The sequence below is a fragment of the Lipotes vexillifer genome, unplaced genomic scaffold, assembly GCF_000442215.2.
Source record: "Lipotes vexillifer unplaced genomic scaffold, Lipotes_vexillifer_v1.1 scaffold773, whole genome shotgun sequence".
In the NCBI taxonomy this organism is placed as follows: Eukaryota; Metazoa; Chordata; class Mammalia; order Artiodactyla; family Lipotidae; genus Lipotes; species Lipotes vexillifer.
In genome coordinates, this window is record NW_006786767.1 from 812135 (window position 1) to 828327 (window position 16193).

Here is a 16193-nt window from a genome sequence, read left to right on the forward strand (position 1 = left end):
GCTATACTTATATCAGACAAAATAGACTTTAAGTCAAAAACTGTCATGAAAGACAAAGAAGACAACTGTATAATGCTAAAGGGGTCAATTCATCAAAATGATATAGCTGTTATAAATATATATATATATCCCCAACGTCAGAGCACTTAAAGATATAAAGCAAATTTTAACAAAACTGAAAGGAGAATTAGTAATACAATAATAGTAGGGAATTTCAATATGTCACTTTCAGCGATGGATAGATCATCCAAACAGAAAATCAATAAGAAAACAGCAGGGCTTCCCTGGTGGTGCTAGTGGTTGAGAGTCTGCCTGCTGATGCAGGGGACTTGGGTTCGTGCCCCGGCCCGGGAAGATCCCACATGCCGCAGAGCGGCTGGGCCGCTGAACCTGCGCATCTGGAGCCTGTGCTCCACAATGGCAGAGGCCACAACAGTGAGAGGCCTGCGCACCGCAAAAAAAAAAAAAAAAAAAAAAAAAAAAACCAAAAAAGAAAAAAACAGCAAACTTGAACAACACTATAGATCAAATTGACCTAACAGACATATACATAATGTTCCGTCCAACAGCAGTAGAATATACATTCTTCTTAAGTGCACACGGACCATTCTTCAGGATAGATCATAAAATAGGTCACAAGCCAAATCTTAGCAAATTTAAGAAGATTGAAATCATCAAATATCTTTTCCAACCATAATGTTTAGAAATCAGTAACAGGAGAAAAGTTTGAAAATTCATAAATAGTTGGAAATTAACACACTCTTGAGTAAACAGTGTGTAAAAGAAGATAATCAAAAGAGAAATAAAAATGTCTTGAGATCAAAAAAATGAAAATACAGCATACCAAAACTTATGGGATGCTGCAAAAGCAGTTCTAAGAGGGAAATTTATAGTGATAAATGCCTACATTAGGAAAAAAATAATGTAACTTTGCACAAGAAGAGACTTGAAAAACAACAAACTAAACCTAATGTTAGCAGAAGGAAGAAAATAACAAAGATCAGAGCAGAAATAAATGAAAGATTTATAAAGATTAGATAAAAACAGAAAAGATCAATGAAACTAGGAGTTAGGGTTTTGAAAAGACAGATAAAATTGACAAATCTTTTGCTAGACTAACAAGAAAAAAAAGGAGAGAAGACAAATAAAATAAAGAGGAAACATTGTAACTGTTACCACAGAAATACAAAGAATTGTAAGATAATATTATAGAAAATTATACCCCAACAAATTAGACAACGTAGAAAAAAATGGATAAATTCATAGAGCATACAATCTGTTAAGACCAAATCAGAAATAGAAAATCTGAGGAGACCAATAACAAGTAAGGAGATTGAATCAGTATTAAAAAATCTCCCAACAAGGAAAATGTCAGGATGGCTTCACTGGTGAATTCTGCCAATCAATTAAAGAAGAATTAATACTAATTCTTCTCAACTCTTCCAAAAAGTTGAAGAGGAGGGAGTACTTCCAAATTCCCAGCATTACACTGATACCAGAGCTAAACAAGTACACTACAAGAAAATTACAAGACAATATCCCTCTGAACATAGATACAAAATCCCCCCCCAAAAAAACAACAACTAGCAAACCAACAGCACACTAAAAAATATCATACACCATGAACAAGTGGGATTCATCCCTGGGGTGCAATGCTGGCTCAATATATGCAAATCATTAAATGTGATATACCACATTATAGGATGAAGAATAAAAATTATATGTTCATCTCAATGGGTGCAGGGAAAGCATTTAACAAAGTTCAGCACACTTTCATGACAAAAAGCCTTAACAAATTAGGTATGGAAGGAATGTACCTCGACATAATAAAGGCCATATATTGACAAGCCCACAGCTAACATCATACTCAACAGTGAAAAGCTGAACCCTTTTCTTCTAAGATCAGTAAACAAGGCAATGATGCCAACTCTCATCACTTCTATTCACTATAATACTGGAAGTCCTAGACAGATCAGTTAGGCAAGAAAAAGGAATAAAAGACATCCAAATTGGAAAGGAGGAAGTAAAATTGTCTCTGTTTGCAGATGACATAATATTATATACACAAAACCCTAAAGACTCCACCAAAAAAACTATTAGAACTAATAAACAATTTAATAAAGATGTAGTATATAAAGTCAACTTACAAAAATTAGATTCATTTCTATGAGCTAATAGCAAACTATATGAAAAAAGAAATCAAGAAAACAATTCTATTTACAATAGCATCAAAAGATACCTAGGATAAATTTTACCAAAGAGGTGAAAGATCTGTACACTAAAAACTATAAAACATTGATGAAAGAAATTGAAGACACAAATAAATGGACAGATATTTATGTTCATGAATTAGGAAAACTAATATTGTAAGATGACCGTACTATGCAAAGTGATCTACAGATTCATTGCAATCGCTACCAAAATTCCATTGGCATTTTCCACAGAAATAGAACAAATAATCATAGAATTTGTATGGAATCACAAAAGGCACCAAATAGCCAAAGCAATCTTGAGCAAAAAGGACAAACCTGGGGGCATCACACTACCAGATCTCAAAATAGACTACAAATTTATAGTAACCAAAATAGCATGATCATAAATGAAATAAAACAAATGGACCAATGGAACAGAATAGAGAGCCCAGAAATAAATCCATGCATTTATTGTCACTTGATCTTTGTCTAAGGTACCAAAACAAAAAATGGGGAAAGGACAGTATCTTCAATAAATGGTATTGGGAAAACATTATCCTCATGCAGAAGAATGAAACTGGACACTTATCTCACTCTGTATATAAAAATCAACTAAAAATGATTAAAAACTTAAATGTCAAATCTGAAACTTAACCTACTAGAGGAAAACATAGGGCAAAAGCTTCTTGACATTGGTCTGGGCAATGATTTTTAGATATGACCCCAGAAGCACAAGCAACAAAAGCAAAATAGACAGATGGGATTGCATTAAGCTAAATACACTTCTGCACAGCAAAGGAAACAATCTGGAGAGTGGAAAGAACTTTATGGAATAAGGGGAAATATTTTCAAACCATACATATGATTAAGAATCTCATATCCAAAATATATAAGGAACTCATAGAACACAATACTGAAAAAAAAAACCTGATTAAAAAATAGGCAAAGGACCTGAATAGACATTTCTCAAAAGAAGACATACAAATGGCCAACAGGTATATGAAAAAATGTTAAAAATTACTATTCATCAGAGAAATGCACATCAAAATGAAAGTGAGATACCACCTCATGTCTGTTAGAATGGCTATTATCAGGAAGACAAAAGATAACAATTGTTGACAGGAATGTGGAGAAAAGGGAACACTTGTACATGTTGGTAGAAATGTAAATTGATATAGCCATCATGGAAAACAGTATGGAGGTTCCTCAAAAAATTAAAAATAGAACTACTATAAGACCCAGTAATCCCACTGCTGGGTCTATATCCCAAGGAAATGAAAAGAGTCAAGAAGAGATATCCCATGTTCATTGAAACATTCACAATAGCCAAATATGGAATCAACTTAAGTGTTCATGAGCAGATGAATAGATATAGAAAATTTGATATATATGTACAATGGATATAGTCAGCCTTAAAAAAGGAAGAAAACTGTGTCATTTGTAACAACATAGATGAACCTGGGGGACATTATGCTATGAAATAAGCCAGGCACAGAAAGACAAATACTGCATGATCTCACATATATGTGGAATCTAAAAAATTTAACTCATAGATGCAGAGAGTAGAATGATGGTTACCAGGAGCTGGGGAAAGTGTGGTGGGGAAAACAGGGAGATGTTTGTCAAAGAGTGCAAAGTTGTAGTTATATAGTTTGGATGAATACGTTTGGAGATCTAATGTACTTCATCATGATTATAGATAATAATACTGTAATGAATACTGGAAGTATGCTAAGAGAGTAGATTTCAGGTGCTCTTATCACAAAAATTTGGTAACTGTGAGGAGATGATATGTTTTTTAAATTTATTTTATTGAAGTATAGTTGATTTACAGTGATGTGTTAATTTTTTCTGTACAGCAAAGTGGTTCAGTTATACATACATGTACATTCTTTTTCATATTCTTTTCCATTATGGTTAATCACAGGATATTGTATATAGTTCCCTCTGCTATACAGTAAGACCTTGTTTATCCATTCTGTATATAATTTGCAACTGCTAATCCCAGACTTCCAATACATCCCTCCCCTCCCTCCATTCCCCTAGGCAACCACAAGTCTGTTCTGTATGTCTGTGAATCTGTTTCATAGATAAGTTCATTGTGTCATATTTTAGGTTCCACATATAAGTGATATCATATGGTATCCATCTTTGTCTTTCTGACTTACTTCACTTAGTATAATAATCTCTAGATTCATCCATGTTGCTGCAAATGGCATTATTTCATTATTTTTTATGGCTGAGTAGTATTCCATTGTATATATGTACTACATCTGCTTTATTCATTCATCTGTTGATGGAAATATAGGTTATTTTCATGTCTTGGCTATTTTGAATAGTGCTGCTATGAACAAAGGGGCGCAGGTATCTTTTTTTTTTTTAATCTTTATTGGAGTATAATTGTTTTACAATGGTGTTAGTTTCTGTTTTATAACAAAGTAAATCAGTTATACATATACATATGTTCCCATAACTCTTCGCTCTTGCATCTTCCTCCCTCCAACCCTCCCGATCCCACCCCTCTAGGTGGTCACAAAGCACTGAGCTGATCTCCCTGTGCCATGAGGCTGCTCCCCACTAGCTATCTATTTTACGTTTGGTAGTGTATATATGTCCATGCCACTCTCTCACTTTGTCACAGCTTACACTTCCCCCTCCCCATAACCTCAAGTCCATTCTCTAGTAGCTCTGTGTCTTTATTCCCATCTTACCCCTAGGTTCTTCATGACATTTTTTTCTTAGATTCCATATATATGTGTTAGCATATGGTACCTGCCTTTCTCTATCTGACTTACTTCACTCTGTATGACACACTCTAGGTTCATCCACCTCACTACACATAACTCAATTTCATTTCTTTTTATGGCTGAGTAATATTCCATTGTATATATGTGCCACATCTTCTTTATCCATTCATCCAATGTTGGACACTTAGGTTGCTTCCATCTCCTGGCTATTGTAAATAGAGCTGCAATGAACATTTTGGTACATGACTGTTTTTTTTTTTGTGGTACGCGGGTCCCTCACTGCTGTGGCCTCTCCCGTTGCAGAGCACAGGCTCCGGATGCGCAGGCTCAGCAGCCATGGCTCACAGGCCCATCCGCTCCGCAGCATGTGGGATCCTCCCAGACCGGGGCACAAGCCCATGTCCCTTGCATCGGCAGGTGGATGCTCAACCACTGCACCACCAGGGAAGACCCCTATGACTGTTTTTGAATTCTGGTTGTCTCAGGGTATATGCCCAATAGTGGGATTGCTAGGTCATACAGTAGTTCTATTTGTAGTTTTTAAAGGAACCTCCATACTGTTCTCCATAGTGGCTGAACCAATTCACATTCCCACCAGTAGTGCAAGAGTGTTCCCTTTTATCCACACCCTCTCCAGCATTTATTGTTTCTAGATTTTTTGATGATGGCCATTCTGACTGGTGTGAGATGATATCTCACTGTAGCTTTGATTTTCGTTTCCCTAATGATTAACGATGTTGAGCATTCTTTCATGTGTTTGTTGGCAGTCTGTATATCTTCTTTGGAGAAATGTCTATTTAGGTCTTCTGCCCATTTTTGGATCGGGTTGTTTGTTTTTTCTTATTGAGCTGCATGAGCTGCTTGTAAATTTTGGAGATTAATCCTTTGTCAGTTGCTTCATTTGCAAGTATTTTCTCCCATTCTGAGGGTTGTCTTTTGGTCTTGTTTATGGTTTCCTTTGCTGTGCAAAAGCTTTGAAGTTTCATGAGGTCCCATTTGTTTATTTTTGTTTTTATTTCCCTTTCTCTAGGAGGTGGGTCAAAAAGGATCTTGCTGTGGTTTATGTCATACAGTGTTCTGCCTATGTTTTCCTCTAAGAGTTTGATAGTGTCTGGCCTTACATTTAGGTCTTTAATCCATTTTGAGCTTATTTTTGTGTATGGTGTTAGGGAGTGTTCTAATCTCATACTTTTACATGTACCTGTCCAGTTTTCCCAGCACCACTTACTGAAGAAGCTGTCCTTTCTCCACTGTACATTCCTGCCTCCTCTATCAAAGATAAGGTGACCATATGTGCGTGGGTTTATCTCTGGGCTTACTATCCTGTTCCATTGATCTGTCTTTCTGGGTTTGTGCCAGTACCATACTGTCTTGATTACTGTAGCTTTGTATATAGTCTGAAGTCAGGGAGCCTGATTCCTCCAGCTCCATTTTTCGTTCTCAAGATTGCTTTGGCTATTCGGGGTCTTGTGTATTTCCATACAAATTGTGAAATTTTTTGTTCTGTGAAAAATGCCAGTGGTAGTTTGATAGGGATTGCACTGAATCTGTAGATTGCTTTGGGTAGTAGAGTCATTTTCACAATGTTGATTCTTCCAATCCAAGAACATGGTATATCTCTTCATCTATTTGTATCATCTTTAATTTCTTTCATCAGTGTCTTATAATTTTCTGCATACAGGTCTTTTGTCTCCTTAGGTAGGTTTATTCCTAGATATATTATTTTTGTTGCAGTGGTATAGGGGTGTGTTTTCTTAATTTCACTTTCAGGTTTTTCATCATTAGTGTATAGGAATGCCAGAGGTTTCTGTGCATTAATTTTGTATCCTGCTACTTTACCAAATTCATTGGTTACCTCTAGTAGTTTTCTGGTAGCATCTTCAGGATTCTCTATGTATAGTATCATTTCATCTGCAAACAGTGACAGCTTTACTTCTTTTCTGATTTGGATTCCTTTTATTTCCTTTTCTTTTCTGATTGCTGTGGCTAAAACTTCCAAAACTATGTGGAATAAGAGTGGTGAGAGTGGGCAACCTTGTCTTGTTCCTGATCTTATTGGAAATGGTTTCAGTTTTTCACAGTTGAGGACAGTGTTGGCTTTCGGTTTGTCATATATGGCCTTTATTATGTTGAGGAAAGTTCCCTCTATGCCTACTTTCTGCAGGGTTTTTATCATAAATTGGTGTTGAATTTTGTCAAAAGCTTTCTCTGCATCTATTGAGATGACCATATGGTTTTTCTCCTTCAATTTGTTAATATGGTGTATCACGTTGATTGATTTGCATATATTGAAGACTCCTTGCATTCCTGGAATAAACCCCATTTGATCATGGTGTATGATCCTTTTAATGTGCTGTTGGATTCTGTTTGCTAGTATTTTGTTAAGGATCTTTGCATCTGTGTTCTTCAGTGATATTGGCCTGTAGTTTTCTTTCTTTGTGACATCCTTGTCTGGTTTTGGTATCAGGTTGATGATGGCCTCATAGAATGAGTTTGGGAGTGTTCCTCCATCTGCTATATTTTGGAAGAGTTTGGGAAAGATAGGTGTTAGCTCTTCTCTAAATGTTTGATAGAATTCGCCTGTGAAGCCATCTGGTCCTGGTCTTTTGTTTGTTGGAAGATTTTTAATCACAGTTTCAATTTCAGTGCTTGTGATTGGTCTGTTCATATTTTCTACTTATTCCTGATTCAGTCTTGGCAGGCTGTGCATTTCTAAGAATTTGTCCATTTCTTCCAGGTTGTCCATTTTATTGGCATAGAGTTGCTTGCACTAATCTCTCATAATCTTTTGTGTTTCTGCAGTGTCAGTTGTTACTTCTTTTTCATTTCTAATTCTATTGATTTGAGTCTTCTCCCTTTCTTTCTTGATGAGTCTGGCTAATGGTTTGTCAATTTTGTTTATCTTCTCAAAGAACCAGCTTTTAGTTTTATTGATCTTCGCTATCATTTCCTTCATTTCTTTATCATTTATTTCTCATCTGATCTTTATGATTTCTTTCCTTCTGCTAACTTTGGCTTTTTTTTTGTTCTTCTTTCTCTAATTGCTTTAGGTGCAAGGTTAGGTTGTTTATTCGAGAGGTTTCCTGTTTGTTAAGGTAGGATTGTATTGCTATAAACTTCCCTCTTAGAACTGCTTTTGCTGCATCCCATAGGTTTTGGATCATCGTGTCACCATTTTCATTTGTTTCTAAGTATTTTTTGATTTCCTATTTGATTTCTTCAGTGATCACTTCGTTATTAAGTAGTGTATTGTTTAGCCTCCATGTGTTTGTATTTTTTACAGATCTTTTCCTGTAATTGATATCTAGTCTCATAGTGTTGTGGTCGGAAAAGACACGATACAATTTCAATTTTGTTAAATTTACCAAGGCTCGATTTGTGACCCAAGATATGATCTATCCTGGAGAATGTTCCATGAGCACTTGAGAAAAGTGTATATTCTGTTGTTTTTGGATGGAATGTCTTATAAATATCAATTAAGTCCATCTTGTTCTATGTATCATTTAAAGCTTGTGTTTCCTTATTTATTTTCATTTTGATTTATCTGTCCATTGGTGAAAGTGGGGTGTTAAAATCCCCTACTATGAATGTGTTACTGTCAATTTCCCCTTTTATGGCTGTTAATATTTGCCTTATGTATTGAGGTGCTCCTATGTTGGGTGCATAAATATTTACAATTGTTATATCTTCTTCTTGGATCAATCCTTTGATCATTATGTTGTGTCCTTCTTTGTCCCTTGTAATAGTCTTTATTTTAAAGTCTATTTTGTCTGATATGAGAATTGCTACTCCAGCTTTCTTTTGGTTTCCATTTGCATGGAATATCTTTTTCCATCCCCTTACTTTCAGTCTGTATGTGTCCCTAGGTCTGAAATGCGTCTCTTGTAGACAGCATACGTATGAGTCTTGTTTTTGTACCCATTCAGCCAGTCTCTGTCTTTGGTAGTAGCATTTAATCCATTTACATTTAAGGTAATTATCGATTAATTACCATTAATTCCCATTTTCTTAACTGTTTTGGGTTCGTTATTGTAGGTCTTTTCCTTCTCTTGTGTTTCTTGCATAGAGTAGTTCCTTTATCATTTGTTGTAATGCTGGTTTGGTGGTGCTGAACTCTCTCAGCTTTTGCTTGTCTGTAAAGGTTTTAATTTCTCCATCAAATCTGAATGAGATCCTTGCTGGGTAGAGTAATCTTGGTTGCAGGTTTTTCTCCTTCATCACTTTAAATATGTCCTGCCAGTTCCTTCTTGCTTGCAGAGATTCTGCTGAAAGGTCAGCTGTTAACCTTATGGTGATTCCCTTGTGTGTTATTTGTTGTTTTTCCCTTGCTGCTTTTAATATGTTTTCTTTGTGTTTGATTTTTGAAGGTTTGATTAGTATGTGTCTTGGCATGTTTCTCCTTGAATTTATCCTGTATGGGACTCTCTGTGCTTCCTGGACTTGGTTAACTATTTCCTTTCACATATTAGGGAAGATTTCAACTATAATCTCTTCAAATACTTTCTCAGTCCCTTTCTTTTTATCTTCTTCTTCTTGGACCCCTACCATTCGAATGTTGGTGCGTTTAATGTTGTCCCAGAGGTCTCTGAGATTGTCCTCAGTTCTTTTCATTCTTTTTTCTTTATTCTGCTCTGCAGTAGTTATTTCCACTATTTTATCTTCCAGGCCACTTCTCCGTTCTTCCTTCTCAGTTATTCTGCTACTGATCCCTTCTAGAGTATTTTTAATTTCATTTATTGTGTTGTTCATCATTGCTTGTTTCATGTTTAGCTCTTCTAGGTCCTTGTTAAATGTTTCTTGCATTTTCTCTATCCTATGTCCAAGATTTTGGATCATCTTTACTATCATTATTCTGAATTCTTTTTCAGGTAGACTGCCTATTTCCTCTTCATTTGTTAGGTCTGGTGGGTTTTATCTTGCTCCTTCATCTGCTGTGTGTTTTTCTGTCTTCTAATTTTGCTTATCTTACTGTGTTTGGGGTCTCCTTTTCGCAGGCTGAAGTTTCGTAGTTCCCGTTGTTTTTGGTGTTTGTCCGCAGTGGCTAAAGTTGTTTCAGTGGGTTGTGTATGCTTCCTGGTGGAGGGGACTAGTGCCTGTGTTCTGGTGGATGAGGCTGGATCTTGTCTTTCTGGTGGACAGGTCCACGTCTGGTGGTGTGTTTTGGGGTGTCTGTGTCCTTATTATGATTTTAGGCAGCCTCTCTGCTAATGGGTGGGATTGTGTTCCTGTCTTGATAGTTGTTTGTCATAGGGTGTCCAGCACTGTAGCTTGCTGGTCGTTGAGTGAAGCTGGTGTTGAGTTGGAGATCTCTGGGAGATTTTCACCCTTTGATATTACATGCAGCTGGGAGGTCTCTTGTGGACCAGTGTCCTGAATTTGTCTCTCCCACGTCAGAGGCACAGCATTGACTCCTGGCTGCAGCAGCAAGAGCATTTCGTCCCCACAACTCAGAATAAAAGGGAGAAAACATAGAAAGAGGATAAAATAAAGTAAGATAAAGTTATTAAGATAAAATATAATTATTAAGTGAAAAAAAATTTTTAAGTAAAAAAAAAACCAAAAACTGACAGAACCTTAGAACAAATTGTGAAAGCAAAGCTATACAGACAAAATCTCACACAGAAGCATACACATACACACTCACAAAAAGAGGAAAAGCTGAAAAAAATCATAAATCTTGCTCTCAATGTCCACCTCCTCAATTCAGGATGATTCATTGTCTATTCAGGTATTCCACAGATGCAGGGTACATCAAGTTGATTGTGGAGATTTATTCCACTGCTCCTGAGGCTGCTGAGAGAAATTTCCCTTTCTCTTCTTTGTTCGCACAGCTCCCGGGGTTCAGCTTTGGATTTTGCCCCGCCTCTGTGTGTAGGACACCCGAGGGCGTCTGTTCTTCGCTCAGACAGGACGGGGTTAAAGGAGCCGCTGATTCGGGGGCTCTGGCTCACTCAGGCCGTGGGGAGGGAGGGTCATGGAGTGCGGGGCGAGCCTGCGGCGGCAGAGGCCAGTGTAACGTTGCACCAGCCTGAGGCGCGACGTGCGTTCTTTCCGGGAAGTTATCCCTGGATCTTGGGGCCCTGGCAGTGGCGGGCTGCACAGGCTCCCGGGAGGGGAGGTGTGGAGAGTGACCTGTGCTCGCACACAGGCTTCTTGGTGGCGGCAGCAGCAGCCTTAGCTTGTCATGCCCGTCTCTTCGGTTCGTGCTTTTAGCCGTGGCTCGCGCCCGTCTCTGGAGCTCCTTTAAGCAGCACTCTTAATTCCCTCTTCTCGCGCACTGGGAAACAGAGAGAAGAAAAAGTCTCTTGCCTCTTCGCCAGATCCAGACTTTTCCCCGGACTCCCTCCCGGCTAGCCATGGTGCACTAACCCCCTGCAGGATGTGTTCACACCGCCAGCCCCAGTCCTCTCCCTGCGCTCCGACCAAAGCCCGAGCCTCGGCTCCCAGCCCCTGCCCGCCCCAGAGGGTGAGCAGACAAGCCTCTCGGGCTGGTGAGTGCCGGTCGGCACCTATCCTCTGTGTGGGAATGTCTCTGCTTTGCCCTCCGCACCCCTGTTGCTGTGTTCTCTGCCACGTCTCCGAAGGTTCCCCCTCTGCCACCCACAGTCTCCACACCCGAAGGGGCTTCCTAGTGTGTGGAAACCTTTCCTCCTTCACAGTTCCCTCCCACTGGTGCAGGTCCCATCCCTATTCTTTTGTCTCTGTTTATTCTTTTTTCTTTTGCCCTACCCAGGTACGTGGGGAGTTTCTTGCCTTTTGGGAGGTCTGAGGTCTTCTGTCAGCGTTCAGTGGGTGTTCTGTAGGAGTTGTTCCACGTGTAGATGTATTTCTGATGTATCTGTGGGGGGGAAGGTGATCTCTGCATCTTACTCTTCCGCCGTCTTCCCCCTCTCTCCAGGGCTGCTCTTTTAACAGGAAGCTCGACTTCGGTACACCTGGCACAAGGTGGCCATCCCTGGTTTCACATCAACATGATCTCAGGCGGAAACCTCCTTGTTTTTCCATTTTGTCTTTAAGTTACTTGTTGAAACAACCAGCCCACCGTCCCCACGACTGTCACAGCTTCAGCCGCCACAGCCCCTCCAGAGCCGGCAGCCTCAGTGAGGCCTCCCTCGCCTCGGGCTCCGGGGCAGTTCCGTGACGGCCGAGGGAAGAGACCCTGAGCCGGGAGTTCCAGCTCTGCGGAAACGCGGGCTTCATTCTCAACCAGATGGTCTTGCTTGATATTGATAAAGCATCCCATCCAAAAGCAGCAGAATACACATTCTTCTCAAGTGCACATGGAACAGTCTCCAGGACTGATCACATGCTGGGCCAGAAAGCAAGCCTTGGTAAATTTAAGAAAATTGAAATCATATCGAGCATCTTTTCTGACCACAATGCTATGAAATTATAAATAAACTACAAGAAAAAAAAAGTGAAGGCTAAACAGTATGCTACTAAACAACCAATGGATCACTGAAGAAATCAAAGAGGAAATTAAAAACATACCTAGAGGCAAATGAAAATGAAAGCATGATGATCCAAAACCTATGGGACACAGCAAAAACAGTTGTAAGAGGGAAGTTTATAGCAATATAATCTTACCTCAGGAAACAAGAAAAATCACAAATAAACAGCCCAACCTTACACCTAAAGCAACTAGAGAAAGAAGGACAAATAAAACCCAAAGTTAGTAGAAGGAAAGAAATCATAAAGATAAGAGCAGAAATAAATGAAATAGAGATGAAGAAAACAATAGAACAGATCAATGAAACTAAAAGTTGGTCCTTTGAAAAGATAAAGAAAATTGATAAACCTTTAGAGAAACTCATCAAGAAAAAAAGGGAGAGGGCTCAAATCAATAAAATTAGAAATGAAAAAGAAGTTATAACAGACACCACAGAAATACAAAGGATCATAAGAGACTACTACAAGCAATGATATGCCAATAATATGGACAACCTGGAAGAAATGGACAAATTCTTAGGTACAATCTCCCAAGACTGAACCAGGAAGAAATAGAAAATATGAACAGACAAATCACGAGTACTAAAGTTGAAACTGTGATTAAAGAACTCCCAACAAACAAATGTCTGGGACAAGATGGCTTCACAGGCGAATTCTCTTAAACATTTAGAGAAGAGTTAACACCTATCCTTCTGAAGCTATTCCAAAAAATTGCAGAGGAAAGAATAGTCCCAAACTCATTCTATGAGGCCACCATCACCCTGATACTAAAACCAGACAAAGATACCACAAAAAAAGAAAATTACAGGCCAATATCCCTGATGAACGTAGACGTGAAAATCCTCAAAAAAAAAAAAAATACTAGCAAACCAAATCCAACAATATATTAAAAGGATCATACACCACGATCAAGTGGGATTTATCTCAGGGATGCAAGGATTTTTCAATATCCACAAATCAATCAGTGTGATACACTACATTAACAAATCAAAGAATAAAATCATATGATCATCTCAATAGATGCAGAAAAGGTTTTAACAAAATTCAACACCCATTTATGAAAAAAACTCTCCATAAATTGGGCATAGAGGTAACATACCTCAACATTATAAAGGCCATGTATGACAAACCTACAGCTAACATCATACTCTATGATGAAAAGCTGAAAGCATTTCCTCTAAGAACAGGAACAAGACAAGGATGTCCACTCTCACCACTTTTACCCAACATAGTTTTGGAAGTCCTAGCCATGGCACTCAGAGAAGAAAAAGGAATCCAAATTGGTAAAGAAGTAAATCTGTCACTGTTTGCAGATGATATGATACTAGACATAGAAAATCCTAAAGATGCTACCAGAAAACTACTAGAGCTCATCAATGAATTCAGTAAAGTTGCAGCTACAAAATTAATACACAGAAATCTGTTGCATTTCTATACGCTAACAAGGAAAGATCAGAAAGAGAAATTAAGGAAACAATCCCATTTACCATCACATGAAAAAGAATAAATTACCTAGGAACAAACCTACCAAAGGAGGCAAAAGAGCTGTACTCCAAAAACTGTAAGATGCTGATGAAAGAAATCGAAGACGACACAAACAGATGGAGAGATATACCATGTTCTTGGATTGGAAGAATCAATATTGTGAAAATGACTCTACTACCCAAAGCAATCTACAGATTCAGTGCAATTCCTATTAAACTACTAATGATATTTTTCACAGAACTAGAATAAAAAATCTTAAAATTTGTATGGAGATGCAAAAGATCCAAACAGCCAAATCAATCTTGAGAAAGAAAAATGAAGCTGGAGGAATCAGGATCCCTGACTTCATGCTATACTACAAAATTACAGTCATCAAAACAGTATGGTACTGGCACAAAAACAGAAATATAAATCAATGGAACAGGAGAGAAAGCCCAGAAATAAACCCACACACCTATGGTCAATTAATGTATGACAAAGGAGGCAAGAGTATACAATGGAGGAAAGACAGTCTCTTCAATAAATGGTGCTGGGAAAAGTGGACAGCTATTTACATGTAAAGAAAATGAAATTAGAACATTCTTTAATACCATACACAAAAATTAAACTCAAAATGGATTAAAGACCTAAATGTAAGACCAGACACTATAAAACTCTTAGAGAAAAACATAGGCAGAACACTCTTTGACATAAATTGCAGCAATATCTTTCTCAAACCATCCCTAGAGTAATGGAAATAAAAAACAGAAATAAACAAATGGGACCTAATTAAACTCAAAAGCTTTTGCACAGCAAAGGAAACCATAAACAAAATAAAAAGACAACCCACAGAATGGGAGAAAATATTTGCCAATGATGCAACCGACAAGGGATTAGTCTCCACAATTTACAAACAGCTCATGTGGCTTAATATATTCAAAACAAACAACCCAATCAAAAAATGAGCAGAAGACATAAATAGACATTTCTCCAAAGAAGACATAGAGCTGGCCAAGAGACACATGAAAAGTTGTTCAACATCGCTAATTATTAGAGAAATGCAAATCAGAACTACAATGAGATATCACCTCACACCATTCAAAATGGCTATCATCAAAAAATCCACAAATAATAAATGCTGGAGAGGGTGTGGAGAGAAGGGAAGCCTCCTACACTGTCAGTGGGAATGTAAATTGGTACTGCCACTATGGAGAACAGTATGGAGGTTCTTTTAAAAACTAAAAATGGAGCTACCTTATGACCCAGCAATCCCACTCCTGGGCATATATCTGGAGAAAACCATGGTCCAGAAGGATAAATGCACACCAATGTTCATTGCAGCACTGTTTACAATAGCCAAGACGTGGAAACAACCTAATGTCCATTGACAGAGATATGGATAAAGAAGATGTGGTACATATATACAATGGAATATTGCTCAGCCATTAAAAAGAATGAAATAATGTCATTTGCGGCAACATGGACGGACCTAGAGATTGTCATACTGAGTGAAGTAAATCAGACAGAGAGAGAGAAACATCAGATGATATCACTTATATGTGGAATCTAAAAAGAAATGACACAAATGAACTTATTTACAAAACAAACAGACTTAGAGAAGCAACTTATTGTTATCAGGGGTAAGGGTGGGGGGAGGGATAGATTGGGAGCTTGGGATTGACATGTACATGCCACTATATTTTAAATAGATAATCAACAAGGACCTACTATATAGCACAGGGAACTCTGCTCAATATTCTGTAATAACCTAAATGGGAAAAGAATTTGAAAAAGAATATATACAGGTATATGTATAGTTGAATCACTTTGCTGCATACCTGAAATGAACACAACTTTGTTAATCAACTATACTCCAATATAAAATTTTAAAAAGTTTTTAATTGTGTTGGAGCAATTAGATATCCACAGGCAAACAGCAAAAAACAAACTCTAAACTGAACCTCGGCCTAAATCACACCTTATATAAAAATTAACTCAAAATGGATCATACGTTTAAATTTAAACCACCAAACTGAAGTTTTAGATTAAAAATAAGAGAAAAATCTTTGGGACCTATGATTAATGAAGATTCTTCAGACATGATATCAAAAGTCTGATCCATAAAAGAAAAAAAATTATTAATTTCCCATCAGAACTAAAAACTTTGAGAATGCTTAAAGGTGAAAATACAAGTTATGGTTTTGGAGAAAACATGTCCAAACCAGGTATCTGACAAAGGACTCAGAATATATATATATATATATATATTTAAAAAATAAATTTATTTATTTTTGGCTGCTTTGGGTCTTTGTTGTTGCACATGGGCTTTCTCTAGTTGAGG